This window comes from Protopterus annectens, chromosome 9.part0 (genome assembly GCF_019279795.1).
Source record: "Protopterus annectens isolate FY-2018-M chromosome 9.part0, PAN1.0, whole genome shotgun sequence".
In the NCBI taxonomy this organism is placed as follows: domain Eukaryota; kingdom Metazoa; phylum Chordata; order Ceratodontiformes; family Protopteridae; genus Protopterus; species Protopterus annectens.
In genome coordinates this window covers 583,335,322-583,355,998 of record NC_056743.1, presented here as the reverse complement: position 1 = coordinate 583,355,998, position 20,677 = coordinate 583,335,322, and the positions used below count along the sequence as shown (strand labels likewise).

At 45.1% G+C, this 20,677-nt stretch overlaps 1 protein-coding gene across 2 annotated transcripts in view; it reads left to right on the top strand.

Moving 5' to 3' along the window:
* The window catches only part of R3HCC1 (R3H domain and coiled-coil containing 1), a 682,694-nt gene that overhangs the window by 512,475 nt on the left and 149,542 nt on the right, over window positions 1-20,677 (top strand). The window contains exon 9 of one of the 2 annotated variants that reach the window (XM_044083120.1): window positions 18,635-18,718. The exons of the other annotated variant lie outside the window; for it this stretch is intronic. The gene's annotated coding sequence lies outside the window, so the exon portion shown is untranslated. Of the gene's footprint in view, window positions 1-18,634; window positions 18,719-20,677 lie in introns of those variants that run through there. 2 annotated transcript variants of the gene reach the window in all.

Sequence of the window (20,677 nt, the reverse complement as noted above, 5' to 3'; positions counted from 1 at the left end):
ATGAAATTACTGTGTGCAGGGTAGATTTGAAGGTTAAAGAGATAAGATCCGTGGAGAAAATTTAGCTAGGTTACACAATATGGAGGGAGTCTAGAGGTGCCTTTAGACCCAGGGCAGCATGAAACAGTACATAGGTAGAGTGTTAAGGTACTGGTACATATTATTGTATTAACCTTATTCAAGTTGCAGGTTGGACTTCAAAGACTTGTAGCAGGTAAGTTTTTCAGGGTAACGTCCTTTCAGTCAGGAGTGTCTTATACTGTGGTAGTTTGAGGGGGACTACCTTATTCAAGTTGCAGGTTGGACTTGTAGCAGATAAGTTTTTCAGGGTAACGTTCTTTCAGTCAGGAGTGTCTTATACTGGGGTAGTTTGAGGGGGACTGCTTTATTCAAGTTGCAGATTGGACTTCAAAGACCTGTAGCAGGTACATTTTTCAGGGTAATGTCCTTTCAGTCAGGAGTATCTTATACTGGGGTAGTTTGAGGGGGACTACATGGGAGCTCACAACACCAGGGACTGCAGCTGCTTAGAGAGTGGTAGTAGTGTGTTGTGGTTACAGCACTGCAGCATTTCATACAGTCAGTGCTGCACTAAGGCATTTTCCTTGCATGGCTGTGGCTTTGTAGGTCTCCTGTGGTTGCAGTTTATACAGAAGTGTGGGTGTCGTTCCTTTTTATTTTTTTACTTGTCTAGAGTTTTAGGTTACTAAGTACAGTGGATATATGCCATTGATGTCATGAGATGCAGACTGCAGCTTTAAGAAAAATTACAGGTGAGCATATTTAGCAGAAAAATAAAATACTCCCAACATTATTTTATGTATTAGAAAGTGGAATGTGACAGTGAACTTTGGCCTTCTAAAAAATGTGTCACATGTTTTGTTACACAATACTTAAAAAAAAAAAAAAATATATGAGATTAACTACAGGGATAAGAAGGGTGGAACTGAACACCACATTTACTTCTTTTTTGGATTTGTCTGTTGTAATTATGCAAGTAGGTTGATGTTCTTTGTGTTTCACTATTGCAGTCATTACATTTGGGTTATAGCCCTCAGCCGGCCTGAATTACCAGAGTCTTGGATTCCTGCGTCAGAGGCTGTCTCTTCTTCCATGACGTCAGGGGGTATAAAACATGCAGCCGAAGCCATTACATCAGTCTTTCTTGCCGCGCGGTGCCAGAAGCAGTTCGAAAGTGACGGTCGGCCGACTCCTGAAATTTTCGTTTTCGTGTTTCAGAACCGAAGTCTTCGAAAAAAGCTAAGTACCCCATTGGGGATCCTTTTTCTTGCTCTTAACCGATGTCAGTAAAAGTTAACAATTGTCTTACCTGTGGAAAGCAAATACCTCATAAAGATTTTCATTCGTACTGCATTCCTTGCATAGGCCCAGACCACGATGTCCCTCGCTGTCGGTTTTGTGCCTTATTCAACCCCCTAACTATTCGTCGCCTGTCTATTTTCGCAGCAAATTATTTTGGTACTCGGTTTAACTAATTATTTTGGTACTAACGGTTTAACATGGAAAGATGTATACATAGGCAATTGCTAGACCACCTTCTCCATAACAACTTACTTTCCAACACCCAACATGGCTTCCGACCCTCCCATAGCACTACTACTGCCCTCCTCTCCTTTATTGACAGTATAAATAACAACCGGAACCTTAACATGCTCTCCTCTGCTCTTTTCATAGACCTATCCAAAGCTTTCGACATGGTAAATCACACTATTCTCATTAACATTCTTAAATCTCTATCTCTCAACACGCTAGCCATTAAATGGTTCCATTCCTACTTAAATAACAGACATCAAGCTGTACTATGGAAAAACACTCTCTCTACTCAGCTACCAGTTAACATTGGAGTTCCTCAAGGCTCCATACTGGGCCCTCTTCTGTTCTCTATATTCATTAATGATCTACACCAAGTAATTCCCCAAGCCACATGCATCCAATACACAGATGACTCTACACTAATATGCACTGCGTCATCTGTATCTCATCTTCACTCCCTATCTCAAGACACATTTAATTCTGTAGAACTATGGTTTACAAAACGCTGCCTCTTACTAAACCCCAAAAAAACCAAACTTCTCCTTTTCACACCTACCAGTAAATCTCCACCTATAGACTTATCTATCATCTCGTGATACACTAATAACCCAAGATCAAACTACCAAACTGCTAGGTATCACCATAGATAATAACCTAAACTTTGATGCCCATATCAACAACATTCTGAAAACTACCAATAAAAAAATAGGCTCTCTCTATAGGATCAAATCCTTCCTTACTCCTGCAACTAGAATTACCATTGCCCACACTCACCTTATGTCCACCCTTCTTTATGCTTCACCCATATTTACCAATCTGTCAAAAAAATAACCTTAAAAAACTAGAAAACTCATTTAATAACATAGCCAGATTTGCCACAGGCAGCCCTTACAGAACTCATCACTGTATTAATCTTAAGCTCCTTGGATGGCTTGAACTTCAACAGCATCTGAAATATAATCAACTTACCATCATCCACAAAATTCTGTATCAACCTGGAAAAACACCCATCCTAACAAATCTTATCCGCCCCTATGTAAACCTTAAATCCCTAAGATCATCACAAAAATCTCTTATACACATCAACAAATCAAACAATAGAGCAGGAGACTCTCTATTTTCTGTTTCCATTGGAAAAACATGGAATCAACTTCCATCTGAACTGACCACAATTCCCTCAATTACTCTATTTAAAAATAGGCTTAAACTCCACCTAAAAACACACTGGATGTGCCCCTGTTCTAAACCAGACTGACCAACCTATCTACTGTTGACTTACTCATCTAAAATTCTCATCTCTGAACCCACTCTTTCACTAACTTATCTTATCCATATCTCTTTATTTCTATTGTTTTCTAGATACTACCATGCTTCCACTCCTTACTAGTACTGCATTTTTTTTTCTTTAAAGTGACTCATATCACTACTACACACATTACCTAACAACCCCTCAATATATTTTCATTATCTTCCTTTATTATCTATATCAACACTTTTACTAACTTCTTTCTTTCAACTAATACTCTTTAGCAACACATAAATATACCTTCTTATTAACTATTCTAAGCCTATTAAAATTATACATTACCTTCATTATGTACTCATAAGTGACAGACTCCCTGTTAGTAAATGTTTAAAATGTATAAATATGTTTTTTTTTCTTTTTTGTTGTTTATGTTAACATTGTTTAAACTGTGTGGAGCTTTTCTCCCCGGGCTTCTACTGAAAATGGACATATATCCAGCTAGACTAGCCCGGTCAACAAATGTAAAATAAAATAAAATAAAACTATCAAGAAATGGCTTTGGTAAGCCATCCGACTACCGATATTCCGAAAAAACGTAGGGATAAAGACAGAGACAGACGGCATAGGTCCAAAACTGCCGACGACGCTTCCATTAAGCTAGTCTCCAGTTTGCCGGTACTCAGTGAGGTGCTGATACCTGCTACTTCAGATTCGCAGGCCTCTACTGAGACCCATTCGGAGTCCGGTATGCCGTGAGATGCTTCTTTGGCTATGGAACCTGCGGATGTCTCTACCTTGGATGGGTCCAGAGCCGCTTTGCATGCACCGGCTTCTGAAGGTGTATTCAGGCCTACAGATTTGCATTTTAAACCGACACCATCTTCTTCATGAAGGCCTAAAACTCGACCCACTCCTAGAAAACTGACGTCCAAACCGCATGGTCAGGCCCATATGCCTAAAAAACAAATGCTTAGAATGGCTGAAGACCTTATTACTTTAATTAGGGGAAGCCAGCCTTCCCCCTCTAAGAGACTTAGATCTGATTTTCTTTCTGATTCTTCTGATCAGGATTCTGAAATTCCTGATCTGAAGTAGGCAGACTTCATTTGTCTGCCACCTGTGGGTATCGGATCCGACCTCGGATCCGAGCCGACATTTAAAAAGCTTTAGGCTCCGAGCTCCTAGCTCCTCCCTCTACCCATAATCCCCTGCCAAGCCCTAACTGACCTCAGATTTCGTTTGCCGCTTTCAAGTTTGCAATGAACTCCTCGAGCTCCTGGTTACAAGGGTTGGGAGGGTGGCCTAATGGTTAAGGTGTTTGCCTTACAAACACAAGGTGCAGGGTTTGAGTCTCACAAGGGATAATTGGCTAGGCTTAAAATGGCCCACAAGGGCAGTTAGCTTAGTACTAGTCTATGAATCTATGAATCTATGAATCTATAAGAGTTTTGACTGAAAATTTTTGGAAAACTTTAACTTTTTTAATTTGATTAGTTAGAGTGTATGTGTTAGGCTTTCCTCTCTCTATCTTTTTAATTTTTTCTTTGGGTTTTGCGTAGTTTGTGTGTTTGTGTGTACTGTGTGTTTTAGGCCTGTTAGGGCTTAAGATGTCTGAAGCCCATAAGGCAGTGTTCTCTAAATGTACCGAGTGTGGCCATAAGCTGTCCCCAGCGGATGGCCACGCTCGGCAAGAGTCTTGGGGGTTGAACACCTGTCATCTGGTTGTACCATTTGTGCAGGGTTCAACCCCGAGCTTTAAGGGAGCGGAGGTCGGCTTGTTCTGGCGGGACTTCTCCCTCCAGATGCGGCTCCGGCCTCTGCCCCTACTAGCCAGCAGCCTTCAGCGGGTGCTGTGGTCTCCCCTCCCCCGGCTGGGACTCAGCCTCCCTCAAAAAGGCCGGAGGAGAGGGAGACTTCTAGGGAGAAAGAGAAAAAGGAGAGACACAAGGAGAGGCACCACAAACGGAGAGCCGAGACCTCAAGTTCGGCTCCTCCGTCTAAACGGGCCTCCCTGTGTCTTCTAGATCTCCTCCTCCTCGGCTCCACTCCCCTCGGTTCTCTTCTGGGCCCGAGGAGGAGGAGGCTAGCCATTCTGTGAGGTCCCCGAGGTGGCCCTCTAGGTCCGCTTCGGTGGCCTCATCTAGATCCACCTTTTCCATGAGCGAAGCAGATATGGACCGGATGATGAGGCGTTTCATCCAGGCCCAAATGCAAATGGGAGTGCTCTTAACCCCCCCATCCGGGAGGGGCTTCACCCTTTTCACCCCTTGGCTCCTTCTCCACCCACACCTGGGTTCGGAGCTGTCGGTGCCGGGCAGAGTTGGATCCGGGGGTGGGTCGGATCCGATAGGTCGGCGCACCTCGGATCCGACCCATCCCTTGAGTGCTTCGGGTACTTCGGACCAGACCTCTCGGCTCCGTCTAAGTCGGGAGCACACCTATCTCTGATCTGACGGTTTCGGCTCCGACTCTGGTCCGTGCATCAGATCAGAGTGGGGGTCAGCTCTCAGGGCTTAGAGATGCTGGCTCCCTCTCGGCCTTCGACGTAGTGGAAAGGGCGCTGTTGAGGACTACCGGACCCCCGGTCCCTGCCACGGCTCCACCCCGCACTCCCTTGCCGTTGGGTCAGGCTTCCATCAGCCGGTCCCAGGGACAGCCCGCCTCGATGTCCCAAGTAGTTCCCTTGGAACATCTAGCTGCTGAAGAGGACTCCTTGGACAGTCCCCCCGAGGAAGTGCCTCGGAAGCGTAAGTGCAAAAGGAGGCACATGGACTCCCCAGAGTCCATTACCGAAGACACAGACTTGGATGAAGGGGAGGGCTCCCCAAGATCACCCCCGGAAGACATCTCATTTGGAGATATTATGGAAATGTTAAGGATCAGGGGGGGTGGTCTGCCCCCAAGGCCTCCTCAGACGAGTCTGTGTTCTTGGAGGCATTCAAGGCGGGCCCATCTACCTCTTGGGTGTCCTTTCCTGCCGATCCTCTGGTGGACCTTATATCCACCAGAGCATGGAAGGATCCGGTCACCGTTGAGACTATACCCAAGCGTCCAGACCGTATCCTGAGCCCCCTGGCGGACCGCACTCACTGGAGTAAGGGCCCCCCGGTAGATGCCATGATGATGGCTGCAGCCACGAAGAGGGAGTTGGCACAGGAGAGTCCCTCTATGCATCCTCCGGGCAAGGAGTCCCGCTCGATGGATCGCATTGGGAAGCGAGTTTTTAGTTCAGCAACCTTCTCTTTGAGAGCGCTGAACTACATGGCACATGTTATCAGCATGCAGCGGGACCTGATTAAAGAGTACGCTGCATCCCCCCCAGAGTCCATATCGGGTGAGGACAAACAAGTGTATTCAACCCGTATGGCCACTCTTAGAGCGGTTTCCAATACGTCTATGCGGCTACTTTCTCACGCTACCGAGGGAGCCGCTAGAGCCAGTGGAGCGGGCCTAGTCATGAGACGTCAGGCCTGGCTCCGCCACTGTGATTTCGCTGAGCCCTTCAAGGCGACTTTCGCGAATGCCCCCTTTGATGGTTCTGCCTTGTTTGGCAAAACTGTTCGCAATATGTTAGTCCAGAGCGAGAAGGACGGGAAGACGCTGTCTGCCGTCGGATTCCGCTTCTCAGCTCCCCAGAGGTCCTTCTCGAAGAACCAAAAGGGACAGACGAAGATGTGGTTCCGGAAGTCGCAGCAGTCCCAACCTGCTCCGGATAACCAGTCCTTACGTGGCAGAGGAGGACAGGGAGGTCGCCGTCCTAGAGGCAGAGGGGCTCCTAGAAACTTTGGGTCCAGAGAACCTTTCTCTGACAGACCCACGCAACAGCCCTGAAGGGTTGCCTGGCTGTCCGTCTCTGGAGGCAGTCAGGGGGCGTTTTTCGAGGCACCTGACCTCTTGGGAGTCAATCACAACAGACCGTTGGGTGCTTCGTGTGATATCCAGAGGTTATACCATTCCCCTGAACAAAATCCCCAGATCCCGCAGCCTCCCCGATGTACCACCCGACCAAAGGGAGGCAGCAGCTGTCGAAATCGAGCAGCTGCTAGTAAAAAGAGCCATCCAGCGCGTCCCCCGAGATCTGACCGGATCAGGGTTTTACTCCAGGTTCTTCTTGGTGCCAAAGAAAACGGGGGACTTAAGACCAATCTTAGACCTTTCCCTATTGAACCTGTCAGTAGCCAAGCAAAAGTTCCGGATGGTCACCCTACAATCTATACTCTCCCTCTTGTGGGAGAACGATTGGATGTGCTCTATCGACCTCAAGGACGCGTACTACCACATTCGGATGGACAGACGGTCCAGGAGGTTCCTTCGCTCGCTGGGAGCCAGCCACTACCAGTTCAGGGTCCTCCCCTTCGGTCTCACCTCTGCCCCCAGGGTGTTCACCAAGGTACTAGCAGTAGTAGCAACCCACCTGAGACTCCAGGGATTACAGGTCTTTCCGTACCTGGACGACTGGCTCCTAACGGCATTATCAAGGCATCTACTGTGCTCAGCCAGGGACTATTTCCTTCTTATAGCCCCAAGGCTGGGCATCACCATAAACTGGGAGAAATCTTTACTGCACCCCACACAACTTATAGATTTCATAGGAGGAAGGTTGGACACAAGATCAATGTGGGCCTTCCTCACCCCAGACAGGCTGTCCAGCCTGAAGTGTCATATCACAGCAGTCCTACAACCATTTCCGACAGCGGCTTCGGTCCTGAGGGCCCTGGGTTCAATGGCAGCAGCTATTCCACTTCTTCTTCATGCTCGCTTACACATGCGGGTTCTTCAATGGACCCTACAGGTCCAGTGGTCCCTGCTATACTCCTCTCTCAACAGCCCAATAGCAGTCAGCAAGGCATGCAAGGACTCCCTGTTCTGGTGGCTCCAGTCTCCGGAGCCTCTAGCAGGGAGACCCTTTTGTGCAGCATTCCCCCGAGCCACGGTGACTACGGACGCTTCGCCTCGGGTGGGGGCATTCTGCGGGCAAGATTGTCCAAGGCACGTGGAACACCTCAGAGACCTCGTTGCATATAAATGTCCTGGAGATGAGGGCGGTGCTCCTAGTGTTGCAAGCATTTCACAGCCTTCTTCCTACGGGGACTATTGCGATCCAGACAGACAACATGTCTGTAGTCTGGTACATCAACAAGCAGGGAGGAACCAGGTCCTATCCCCTTTGTCGAGAGGCCATGAGAGTCTGGGAATGGGCAATTTCCACCAAACGCTTTCTTGCAGCAACGCACATTCCGGGAAAATCCAACATCCTTGCGGACAAGCTCAGTCGCACCATTCTTTCCCCACGAGTGGTCTCTCAATCCTCTGGTAGCGAAGAAGATTTTTGCGCCTGGGGCAACCCTGTTGCGATCTTTTGCTTCTCACTCAAACACCAAATGCGACAGTTTCTTCGCTCTACTTCCCCACCTGGGAATCCCGAGACGCTCTGGTGCATGCTTGGCCTCCGGTCTCCTTTATGCCTATCCTCCACTACCTCTGATGCAGAGGCTCTTTAGAAAGCCAACAGTTTGGGAGCAGAATGATTCTCATTGCCCGCTCTGGCCTCGTCAGCCCTGGTTCCCTTATGTATGGTCTCACAAAGTGAATTCCCTGGATTCTGGATCCGATCCCGGATCTCATCTCCCATCCTCTAGGACTTCCGCCCCAATCTACACACCCTGAAATTGGCAGCCTGGCTGCTCCAGTTCCATCCTTGATTAGGACTCCCGGTATCTCGTCACCTGTCAAGGCCATTTTAGTGGCGGCTCATAAACCTTCCACTAGGAAGGTTTATCGGAGCAAATGGAAAAGGTTTTCTATTTGGGCGGTCCAGAAAAGTATTGATCCTTTTTCAGCACCTATGTCTGCGGTGCTGGATTTCTTAACAGACCTCTTTCATCAAGGGGCTAGTTCTTCCACGGTAAAGGTACAAATGGCAGTGATTTCCCATTATCATATGGGTCATGAGTCAGCTTCCCTCATGACTGCGAAAATCTGTAAGACCTTTCTTAAAGGAGTTTTTCTGTTGAGGCCACCGGTCAAAGAAGCTGTACCACCTTGGGACCTATCCTTAGTTCTACAGGCCCTTACTGCTCCTCCCTTTGAGCCTGCAGCTTCTGCAGATCTAAAGTACCTTTCCTGGAAGACTGCTTTCTTGGTAGCCATCACATCAGCCAGAAGAGTGTCGGAACTTCAGGCTCTATGTATCAAACCGCCTTACCTCTCTTTCTTTCCAGATAGGGTGTGCCTCAGGACAAATCCATCCTTTCTTCCAAAAGTTTCTTCAGAATCTAATATTAATTAATCAATCAATCAACTTACCTGTGTTTTTCCCCAAGTACAAAAACAAAGGAGAATATAAGCTGCATTCTTTAGATGTTCATAGACAATTGCGCTTTTACATTCACAGAACAGCTGGTCATAGACAATCACATCAGCTGTTCGTCTCCTTTGCTAAATTTGCTATGGGCAAAGCGGTTTCCAACGTCACACTATCGAGATGGCTTGCTAATTGTATTCTGCAGGCTTATGACACTTCAGGTAGGCCTGCTCCTCAAAGGGTTACGGCTCATTCTACTAGGGCAGTTTCCACGTCAGCCGCTTTTAAGTCCCGAGTGCCATTGGATGATATCTGCGCGGCAGCCACTTGGGCATCGTCTCATACCTTCATTTCTCATTATAAGGTGGATGTTGTTTCCAGGGGAAGAGCATCCTTTGGTTCAGCGGTGCTCCGGAACATCCTTCCATGACGGCCGCCCAAGATTTAGGTAGCTGGGGACTCTGTCCCACAGGTTGCAGACAAATGAAGTCTGCCTACTTCAGATTTAGAAGTTATGTACTCACCATAGTTCCATCTGAGTAGGTGACTTCATTTGGATGCAACCATCTCCCCTCCATCCCCCTGACCTTTATACAACAAGAGTTTATGCATATATTTAGATACTTTTTATTCTAGTATTATATAGGCAAACTCAATCTGAGGTCAGTTAGGGCTTGGCAGGGGATTATGGGTAGAGGGAGGAGCTAGGAGCTCGGAGCCTAAAGCTTTTGAAATGCCGGCTCGGATCCGAGTTCGGATCCGATACCCACAGGTTGCATCCAAATGAAGTCACCTACTCAGATGGAACGTTATGGTGAGTACATAACTTCTAATTTCTTCTGATAACCAGGATTTGCCCTTATGTACCTATGAGGATTCTGATGCAGATGATTCCATTCCCTCTGCTTCCCCTGCAGAAGATTTTTCTTTTGGTGAAACCTTGCACACTCTTAGGAAGCATTCCCACTGGGAAAGCCAGGATACTCTGACTCCAAAAAGAGGCTTAGGGAATTCTTACTCCTCCCTCAACACAGGCCTAGCTATCCCTCCTGTTCTGGACATTGTAGATGATGCCTTCCTGGAATTTAGCCTGGCCCCAGACACTTTACCTCCAGCTCCCAGAAAACCTGACAGGTATTACAGAGTACCTGACTCTCACAAGTTCCTCTTCAAGAATCCTACTGCGGATCCAGAGAACATTTCCCAAGGACCAAAGGGCATCAAGGCCTCTGCTGCCAAAAGCCCTACCCCCTCTGATAGAGATTCCAGGGCCTTGGACAGATGGGGTAAGAAGGTATACACTTCTGCTACTTTGGCCATTAGGGCCTTAAATTGCCAGTTTCATACGTTAAAGTATCAGCAGCATATTATGGGACTGCTTAAACAGAAAGTGATGCTGATTCCTGATTGTGCTGAACATAAAGAATTACAGGATTTAATGCATTCTGCTGAACACGTTGGTAAACATACCTTGCAATGTGGTTTTGACTCTTTAGAAGCATCTTGCAGGGCTACTGTCACTGGGTCTGTACTTAGAAGGCATGCTTGGCTTAAGGAGCAAAACTTGCCAGATCATGTTAAAGCTAAATTACTGGATGCTCCCTTAAACCAAGACAGCCTGTTTGGCAATAAAGCAGAAGAAGTCCTTAAAAAGATGAAGGAAAAAGCTAAATCTATGCAAACTGTTAAAGATTTCCTGCAAGTACAGCCTCCCAGATTTAGTAGGCATTGGCCTTCTACGAATTGGTCCTTTCCAGTCTCTTCCAGGCCTCCTCAGTCCAAACCCAGGAGCAGCAGACCACCTAGGTTACAGTCTCAGGCTACACACAGGCCTAAGCAGTGGGGGGCTCCCACTTCCAAAGCTGTAAGTACTAAGACATCCCCCTATGGAAAAATGTCACAATGACTTAACCTTAACCCTTCCAAGCCCTGCTCAGCTGCCTGCTCCTTTAGGAGGAAAGCTCGCCCTGAATGCTAAAAAGTGGGAACTCATTACCCAGGACAAATGGTTTTTAAATATAGTTTTCCAAGGATACATATTCCACTTCCACACCTTACCATCCCCAAACGGTTCGCCAGACCTATCCCCAAATCAGTGGCAGAGGCTCAACAGCAGGTTCTCTCTGTTCTAAGTATCAAGGCTACTCACCCTGTCCCAGCAGAAGAAAGGGGACAAGGTTTTTACTCAAGACATTTCCTGGTACCCAGAAAAGACAGCTCCTGATGACCTATCCTGGACTTTTCTATTCTAAACACCGTTTTGGTAATCCCAAAATTCAAAATGCTAACTCTTTAACAACTGCTTCCTATGCTAGGCAAAGATGCCTGGTTGGCAACCTTAGACTTAAAGGAAGCTTACCTGCACATTCCAAAAAGGGAATCTTGCAATAAAAACCTACGCTTCAGAGCAGGCTCCAAACACTCTCAGTTCTCTGCACTTCCCTTTGGCTTATCTCCTGCGGCCAGGGTATTCACAAAGTGTCTAGCTCCAGGCATTGCATTTTGCAGGCAGAGAAATATTCAAATATACCCATACCTGGACGATTGTCTGATTCAGGCAGAAAGCCAGGACATGCTATTAAAACATCTGGCATTTATAAAGAAACTTTTAACCTTGCTGGGGTACACCATAAACGAAAAGAAATCTCATCTGGTACCCAGCCAACAGATTGTATTCCTGGGAGCAAGCTTGAACACAACTTCCCAGGTGGCTTACCTAACGCCAGAAAAACAAGTTTATTTGACAGCCTACTTCAAACTACTGGCCACAAAGACCCGGCTATCTGCAAGGAAAATTCTGCAAGCCCTGTGGTTCATGGCCTCTTGCATTCTACTAATTCCATATGCAAGACTGCGTATGAGGAAACTACAATGGTATCTAAAAAGCCTATGGAGTCAACATTCTCAGGACCTGGAATCAATGATTCCTATCATTCCTTGTATAAAGACAGAGTTCCTTTGGTGGGCAGAGGCCTGACACCCTCAACAAGGGGGTCCCTTTCAATCTATCCCCTGCCACCCAAACCCTGACTACAGACACATCAGACAATGCAGGGGGGGCTCACTTGGCAGGGCAGTGCATTCAGGGCAAATGGAACCCGAGTCAGATGCACCTGCATGTCAACCAAAAAGCGATGCTTTTGTACAGAATTCCCTGACAGCCTTCAAGGACCACAGCCTTCCAGGACAGTTATTGGTAAAGACAGACAACACCACAGTTATGTGGTACATAAACAAGCAGGGGGGAACCCACTCGTACCCTTTCTGCAGACTAGCCATGGCTCTGTGGAACACAGGCTTGAGCTACCAAGTGCACCTACAAGCTCAATTCCTGCCAGGCAAGCTAAATTTACTGGCAGACTACCTAAGCAGAAATCTCATGGACCCACACAAATGGAAACTGGAGCCAAAAATATTCAACCTTTTGAGCAACAAATAGACCTGTTTGCCTCCCCCCATAACTACCAGTTGGACAAATTCTGCACAAGAACTCCCCACAGCCAAGCTTGGAAAGTGGATGTCCTGTCCTTTACCTGGGAAAGCCTCTCAGTTTATGCCTTTCCCCCCTCTGCCTCTCCTCACAAAGGTTCTGCTAAAGATCAAACAGGACAAACCAAGGACAATTCTTATTTCACCAGACTGGCCTCGCCAGCACTGGTACCCCTTCTTGCGCAGCATGATACTGCTGGATCCATGGCACCTACCTCAGACACCTTCCCTGCTGTCCCAGCAGGAGGGCCAGATTCTGCACCCTCAGCTTCAAACCCTGAACCTTGCAGCCTGGCTAATTCCTTGAGCTCTTCAATAGCATCCCTCAGTAAGCAGGTGCTAGAGGTCATTCTGGAAGCAAGGATATCTAGTACTAGAAAATCCTATGTTGAAAAGTGGAAAAGATACTGTTCCTGGAGCCAGACTCAGGGTATGGGCACTACGGTGTCCAGTTTACCTCATATTCTTCAGTACTTAACAGAAATGCTCCACAAGGGACTATCCTGCTCATCAATTAAAATGCATGCCTCTGCAATTTCAGCACATTATAATACTGCACCATCCCTCTTCTCTCACCCCCTGTTAAAGCATTTCCTCAGAGGTGCTAAAAATGTAAGCCCCCTCCAGGCGAGCCCCTACTCCAGCCTGGGACCTTAACTTTGTATTGAAAAAGCTCACTCTCTCCCCTTTTGAACCAGCTGCAACTGCAGAGTTGAAATTCCTTTCTTGGAAAACAGCCTTCCTTCTAGCCATCATTTCAGCAAGAAAAGTGTCTGAATTACAGGCCCTCAAGGCAGTGGAGCCCTTCATTACCTTCCATGTAGACAGGGTTTCCCTCAGGACCAGCCCTTCTTTTATGCCCAAGGTAGTGTCTAGTGTGGCCCTAAATCAGTCCGTTCATTTGCCTACCTTTTTCCCTAATCCACAAAACAAAGGGAAACTAATTCTGCACTCTTTGGATGTGCACAGACAACTAAGATTTTACTTGGGCAAGACTAAGCCTCTCAGAAAATATGAACAGCTGCTAGTTGGCTTTGCTGCAGAGGCAGAGGGGAAGGCCATTTGAAAGCAAACCATTTCTAAATAGATAGCCCATTGCATTCATTTCTGCTATAAGCACCATGGAAAACCTACCCCACAGGGGATAAGATCACATTCCATCAGGGCTGTATCTACCTCTACAGCCTTTCTCAGAGGGGTCCCTACCAGGGACATCCTAGAAGCTGCTACCTGGAGCTCTGTTCATACCTTCACCAAGCATTACCACATGCCTATTTTTTCTAAACCCAGGGCTGTTTTTTCCACTGCAGTATTGCAGGGCTTAATAGCTGGTCCTAATGCTCTCTAACTTCCTCCTCCCTTCCGTAGCTTTGGGAATCTACCCAAATGTAATGACTGCAACAGTGAAACACGAAGAACATAGTACAGTTGTGTACACTTACCATAAATGTAGATGTTCAAGTGTGCTTACTGTTGCAGTCCTGTTTACCCTCCCTCCAGCCCCCTGACTTCTCTTGGCTGTACCTTTCATTCTTGTTTGGTGTATTTGAGCTTTCTGGTGTATTTGCTTTTTGTTGGAGGTGTAACATAACATATAATTGCTTCCCATTATGGGGGCACCTGTCATCTGGGGCAAGAAAAACTGATGTAATGGCTTCGGCTGCATGTTTATACCCCTGACGTCATGGAAGAAGAGATAGCATCTGACGCAGGAATCCAAACCTCTGGTATTCAGGCCGGCTGAGGGCTACCTGCAGGCAGATAACCCAAATGTAATGACTGCAACAGTGAATACACTCGAACATCTACATTTACACAACTGTACTTTTCTAGGCGTGAAATATCATGCATTTTTGCTTGGTGTGAAATGCATTCGTTTGTGGGTTGGATACCAATTAGTAGACGTATTTCAGCAATTATTTTGTAATATCATTTAAGATTCCGCATGTTAGTGTGTACTTGGTGGGAAGCATCACTTTTTTTACAAGGCTGTGTATTGACTTCTTGTTAATTTAATTTGAGCATCCATTTTCTCTCTTGCAAATGATTTCAATAAGTTGAAAATTGATTGGTCAGGGAATGATGCTTGAAGTAACAAACTGTGTACCAGACAGCACATACATTTTTAGTTCAAAAAAAGTATTTTCTAGTTTCAGCTCTCTACTGTGATTAAGGCTGATTACAGAATAAATAATGCTTTCATGTAGCAGAAAATGTGTGAGCAACTGAATTTACACAGGTGCTGCTTACCTGAAATTACCATGGAAGCTTGTTTGGAGCTGATGACATTTCATTTTTGTCTGTTTACGCTCTCATGTGCCTTTTTGCTTGACCCTGATTGAAGCTAGCCTTCCAGTGTTCGTCTTAAGGATGATTGCTGCAGTATGACTCATTAAGTGAGTATCCTACCTGAATTCAGGAACTTTCTGATATCCCTGGGTAGGTCTGCCATCATTAGTTCGTGGGTATCAGTAAGACTTTATGGTTTAAAGGGGAGTTACCCTTGTCTTTTTCAGTTATTTTGCTGCAGTGTGTTCAAGTCTGTCCGTACCATTCAGTGTGCCCACCATAGCCAGTTTGTAAATTTTTCATCTCTGTGAGTGCCTGCTACAAGATCTGTTACTTAAGAGATTTTCTGAGGCTTGTGTCATCCCTAGGAAAAAACACCATCAAGTACATGGATTCCTATAAAGGATTTCACACTAGCATGTTTTCCGCCTTTGGCCATCACATAAAGTGGCAAACTATAAGCTGCCCTTCTTCTTTTAATAAGGAAACTTTTGCTAAATGAGTGCCATGCCTTCTTACATCTTAAAAAAAAATTGTAGATGCAGAATGGGGTAGTCATCCTTTGAACTGAGGGAAGGGCTTGTCAAGTTTATGTAGGGACCACGTGTCATAAAAACTTGATATGAAGTTGGTTGTTAGTTTATGCAAACAGAGAGCATGAAGCGTTTCCAGACCCATTAGTCCTTTCAGGGACTGACAGCATCTCTTCAGCAAAAGTTTATCAGCCCCTAACCCTGGCATTGCGTGTGGATATATTCCATCTTCCAGTGCTGATATATGGAGGGTGATAGCAGGATACTAGCATCTCAGCCTCTGCAGACCTCTCAAAAAATGAATGCTGTGTTATATCCAGGTGTACCACTTCACATACTACTGCAATTGATTGTTGAGTTTTTGCATAGTAAGAAACCTTTGCCTCTCTTCCAACATTACAGCTGTTTTATACATGGGACCTACAGGTGCTGTGGGAGGAATGGTATTCATTGTGTCCAAACAGGATCTGGTAATAGTAATACCTGCAGTGTCACTCCTGTCGGTGCATGCTTCACCCTCCTCTATGTTTGAGTAAAAATTGTTTTCTGAAGCATATTTAGCATGCCAGAGAATCCCTTCTCCCACACTTGCCACATGGTATGATTGCATTTACTTGTGGGACAGTCCTTGAAGGAGAATAAGAGAACCATCAACAGAGCTTTCTTTTATGTCAGATGTTGCTGAAGAGGAGAATTTATCTTACCCTGCAGAGATCCACTATGCACTTGGTTGAGGATAACACAGACAAATGTGTCTTTATACCAGAGTCACCCCCACCCCACCCCAAGTCAAGATGCATCTTTTAGGAAAACAGTAAGCTTAATGTGGGAACATTTCAAATGGAGATCAAAAACACTATTTGAATCTCATAAACACCATCTAGATTTGTTAAGAATATAATCCAGACCTGCTGGTATTCCTTATGTAAACAGGTGTAGAAGGACACCTTACTAGACCCTGACTTGCATCTACCAGTGCCTAGGAAACCCACCCATTTTTACAGGGTAGAAGAAGCATGTAAGGATTTCTACAAAAACCTGATGCCCCGTCTTGCATTCATTTTCCTTAACAAGGCTAGAGGATCAAAGATGTCATCTGCCAATAACACCTTGCCCATTGATTAAAAAGAGGTTATATCCTAGATAGGTTTGTCAAAAAGGTCTATATCTGTGCCATCATAGGCATTTCTGCAGTTAGTTGCCAGGCATACGTACTGCAACATCAAGGAAAACTTATCATACTCCCAGAGGATCTATACAAGAGAGCACAAAATCCATACAGTTAAAAAAAAAAAAACTCTTTCTCACCCCCCATACCAAAATACGTAAGGGATTTTCCCATCATATTAGTTGTCCTCTCTTGGTGCAGGGTAGGCTTTGCCACTGCGTGTTTAGTACTCCTACATGTGATGAATCCTACTTCAGCAGTGATTATTATTGTACATTGTGGAGTTAGGCAAGCATGCTCGCCATGACTGTTACTGTTTGAGCAAAATCAATGCTGTAGCATAGGATTTTCCTTTTGTCCTCTATGTTGTTTTTCTGTTTAACTTTTGAAGGAATCATCGCCCCACCCTCCGTCCCCCTCCGGAGGTTCCTTGTGGATCTTATATCCTCCTTTTTTCCATTACTGTAGGTCTGTTATGACCAAAGGTAGCTTCTACTTTTGTCTATCAACATGCAAACTCGATCTGAGGTAACAGAGAGCAGAGCATTGTGAGTAGGATCTTGGCTCAAGGGCTTTTGGCTGACGCGAGCTCGGTATGAGGCCGGCTCGGTTCCGAGGACGGAACCCGATAACCCATCAGTAATGAATGAACAAAGATCAACAACACAGATGAAACGTTATGGTAAGACACAACTTCTTTTTTTGTCTCCTCGCAAAGGTGCACTTTCCTACTGAACCTCGAGTTTGTCTTGAGAGAGGGTAGAATATATTTTTCTATCCCATGTTGTGTCTTCAGGGTACACTTGCTAGATCTGTATGCACACATGTATACTCTGTCATTTGTGCAGTAGGATGTATGGTATTAAAGTGAGAGGCACCTGCGCACATTCTGTGTATATATAGATGTATGTGTACATATATGTGTATACACTCATACACATTGATGCGAGTGTGTGTATATATCTATATCGAGAGAGATATTGTGTGTGTGTGTGTAGATATATAAAAATCCAGCACCAGATGAATAAGCACCAATACAGTGATTTTATTTACAACTGTTACAGCTGTAATAAAATTGCTATATTGGTGTTCACTCATCTGGTGCTGGATGTTTGTGTGGAAAATGTTGTATTCATTCTTTGCACTTCTTTGGGTCCATGCAGTGTTTGTGGACATATATCTGCATGTATACATACACACACATACAGAACAGAAGGTGTGCAGGTGCCTGTTTTATACCATACATCCTATTGACCATGAGGTGCTGGAAGAGTGACCTTGTGTTGGTATGCCCAAGATCTCTGAAAGTTAGGTAAGATGGCTGGACATCCATCCATGGCCTAATCCCATGGATGATGGATTTCACTAGCAGTGGTTGTCTGAAGTGGATTGTAATGCAACATATTGATCACAACTGCACAGATGTACAACTCATTGAATGCTTCCTGTCATAGGAAATCAGTGCTGTCATGTGTATGTGACCATAAATGAAAGGAGTGAGCAAAGCCTCCCACAGAGAGACTTCATGTTATAAACAACAAAAAAAACACTTCTGAACACAGCTTTGACTGATTTGGTTCATTTGGATGTAGTTTTGTTCAGATTCAGCTCTGTGCTTTGTAGTAGAACCTTTATGAGGAATCATTCTGAAGTATTGAGCTTACTTTTTTTATTGTTATATTAAAACCTAACAGCAGAAAACATTATAACTCAGTCATGTGGTGCTTTACTAAGTATGGTGTCAAATATGACAGTAATATGTAATGCAGGACACAGTAATAAAAGAACATGATCAGCTTAACAGTTGCAAATGTCATATCTAAAAATGAGATGGTAGGTGACGTATATACTTAGAGCTTAGTGATCACAGGTCTAACATAATACCACTCTAAGCCTGAACAATAATTACACAAGTAGGATATGTTACTTTTGCTGTGTGTACACATCTGTTATGTTCTGTATCAGCAGTCTCACAAGTATTAAGACTGAGGCTTTGGGCCACATGGCCAAGCATTCAGATCTAATGTTCCACTGACTCTATTCCATAACAGGCCCAGAAATCTAAAACAAGAGTACTAGGAGCCATCCCACCCTAGCAACACAGCCTGACTTATTTCTTCTTCTATCATCATAGCATGTCTTCTCACAAAGTCCTCCATTTATCCATTGCTATGAACAGAGGCTATTTCCATTCAGAAGCTATGTACAACAAGGTCATAATAGGTAAGTGCAGCATTCAATCTCACAGGTGATAAATTAGGACTGACATGCTCCTCCAAATGTCCATATTTGCTTCTAAAGGTAACAAGAGGCCTAGTGCTTCTATTCTTGATTTTGCAGTAGTTAGTCATTTTGGAGGTATTCTAGTGACATGCACAAAACATGTGCTGCTCATCTGCTGTCATTATTGGGCAGCCCTGGCATGTCACAGATTTTTGCTAGCCATTCTTTGGGGGGATCCAGTAACTGGCTGAAATTAACATTAACTGGTGATCGGTAACCTGGGAAAGTGGGGGCAGCTTGCCAGTGAGTGAAGTCTTTACTGAAATTGTTGATCTGGGATGGATTAATTATTCCAAGAAGGACGATGTTGGGCCAGTTTAATAAAAGTTTTGCATAAAGCTTGGCTTCAGAGTTTTATTAGAGAGAGAGGTGTATACTGATCCAATCATTGCCCAGTTTGAGCAGAGGTAGTAGTTGGGACTCTCTCACAGAAATAGGTGCAGAACCAGACTTTTTAACAGTGTTGAATAATTTCAAAAATACTTGGAGGAGCTGCTCTTGTAACATTTTTTACTAGGCTGTATCAATGTCATCTGGCCCCAGGGCTGTACGTTTTAGGTTTTGACACACTGCTTTAACTATCTTCCCCCATATCAGACCTATTTGCAAGGGCCTCACCTGTGCACCCAGCTTTGGTAGGTTCAGTTATAAGAAAAAAAATAGTCACTTCTGCCTCTTCCTTCTAAATGTTGATCCAGGTGTGAGGCATAAAACAATATGTAATTTTTTAAATTTGTCGTTTATAACTTTTTGGTCTGAAACTTGTAGCCAGTCTTAACCATAGTCTCCCACTCTTGCAGTCTGTAATGAAGGAGCTTGCCTGGCTTATCCATTTGGTACCCAGGTTTGGAGAGCTGCTAATTCCCTCTTTCTATAAACTGGCATGTAAGCATTAGGGTTCACTTATACATATTTCTGCAACTCATTTAGGAAATACTGATTGAAGAAGAATCATCAAGCACTTGTAGGTCCATTCTCTATAACTTATTAATATTAGGAAGGGAGGACAGTCCCCACGCGAGGGATAGATGTGTGCCCTCTTGGTCTGTTAGAGAGCATGGCAGTGAAAGAAAATGACATAATTAAAAAAAATAATCTGTCTTGCTGCTAGCATCCCCCAGAGAAGTTGTGAATTAACCCAGGGTCTGATAGGTGCTTATACGTCCAGATTACCATCAACCTGAGAGCTTCGCAAGAGATGGCTTGCACCTGTCATCCTTAGGCTTTCAACTACTTGCCAAGGCTTTTGCTGCCCCCATAGTGCCTTTTTTAGGCAAGGCTCAAAAGACAAACCCACCACCGTAAATAGCACAAGTAACCAAAAATTAAGGGTAGTGCTACTCAACGCCAGAAGTCTAAACCTCAAAATGCATGCACTCCTCAGTATGGAGAACATCGATATCTGTGCAGTAACAGAAACCTGGTTTAAGGCTCCAGAGAGCACCCCAGCAGTACCAGGCTATAACTCATACCATACTTTTCGGCCACCGAACCTGGATCGAAACACAAAAGGTGGGGGGTGCATCCATATTCATCAAGGATGCCCACACCTCCAGGTTAGTGGTACAGCACAATGCCTCAGAGATCATCCATGTGCAACTAACAACGAGCAAAACTACAATTCAAATTGTAGCTTGCTACAGATCACCCACCATGACCCGGGACCCCCATTCCGCTTTCCTGGAGACACTGGAAAACGTGAAGGTCCGACCAAACGCCCTAATATTGGGTGATTTCAATTACCCAAACATTAACTGGGAGAACTACTCAAGTACTAACTCCCTTGTCCAACACTTCCTAGAATTTATAAA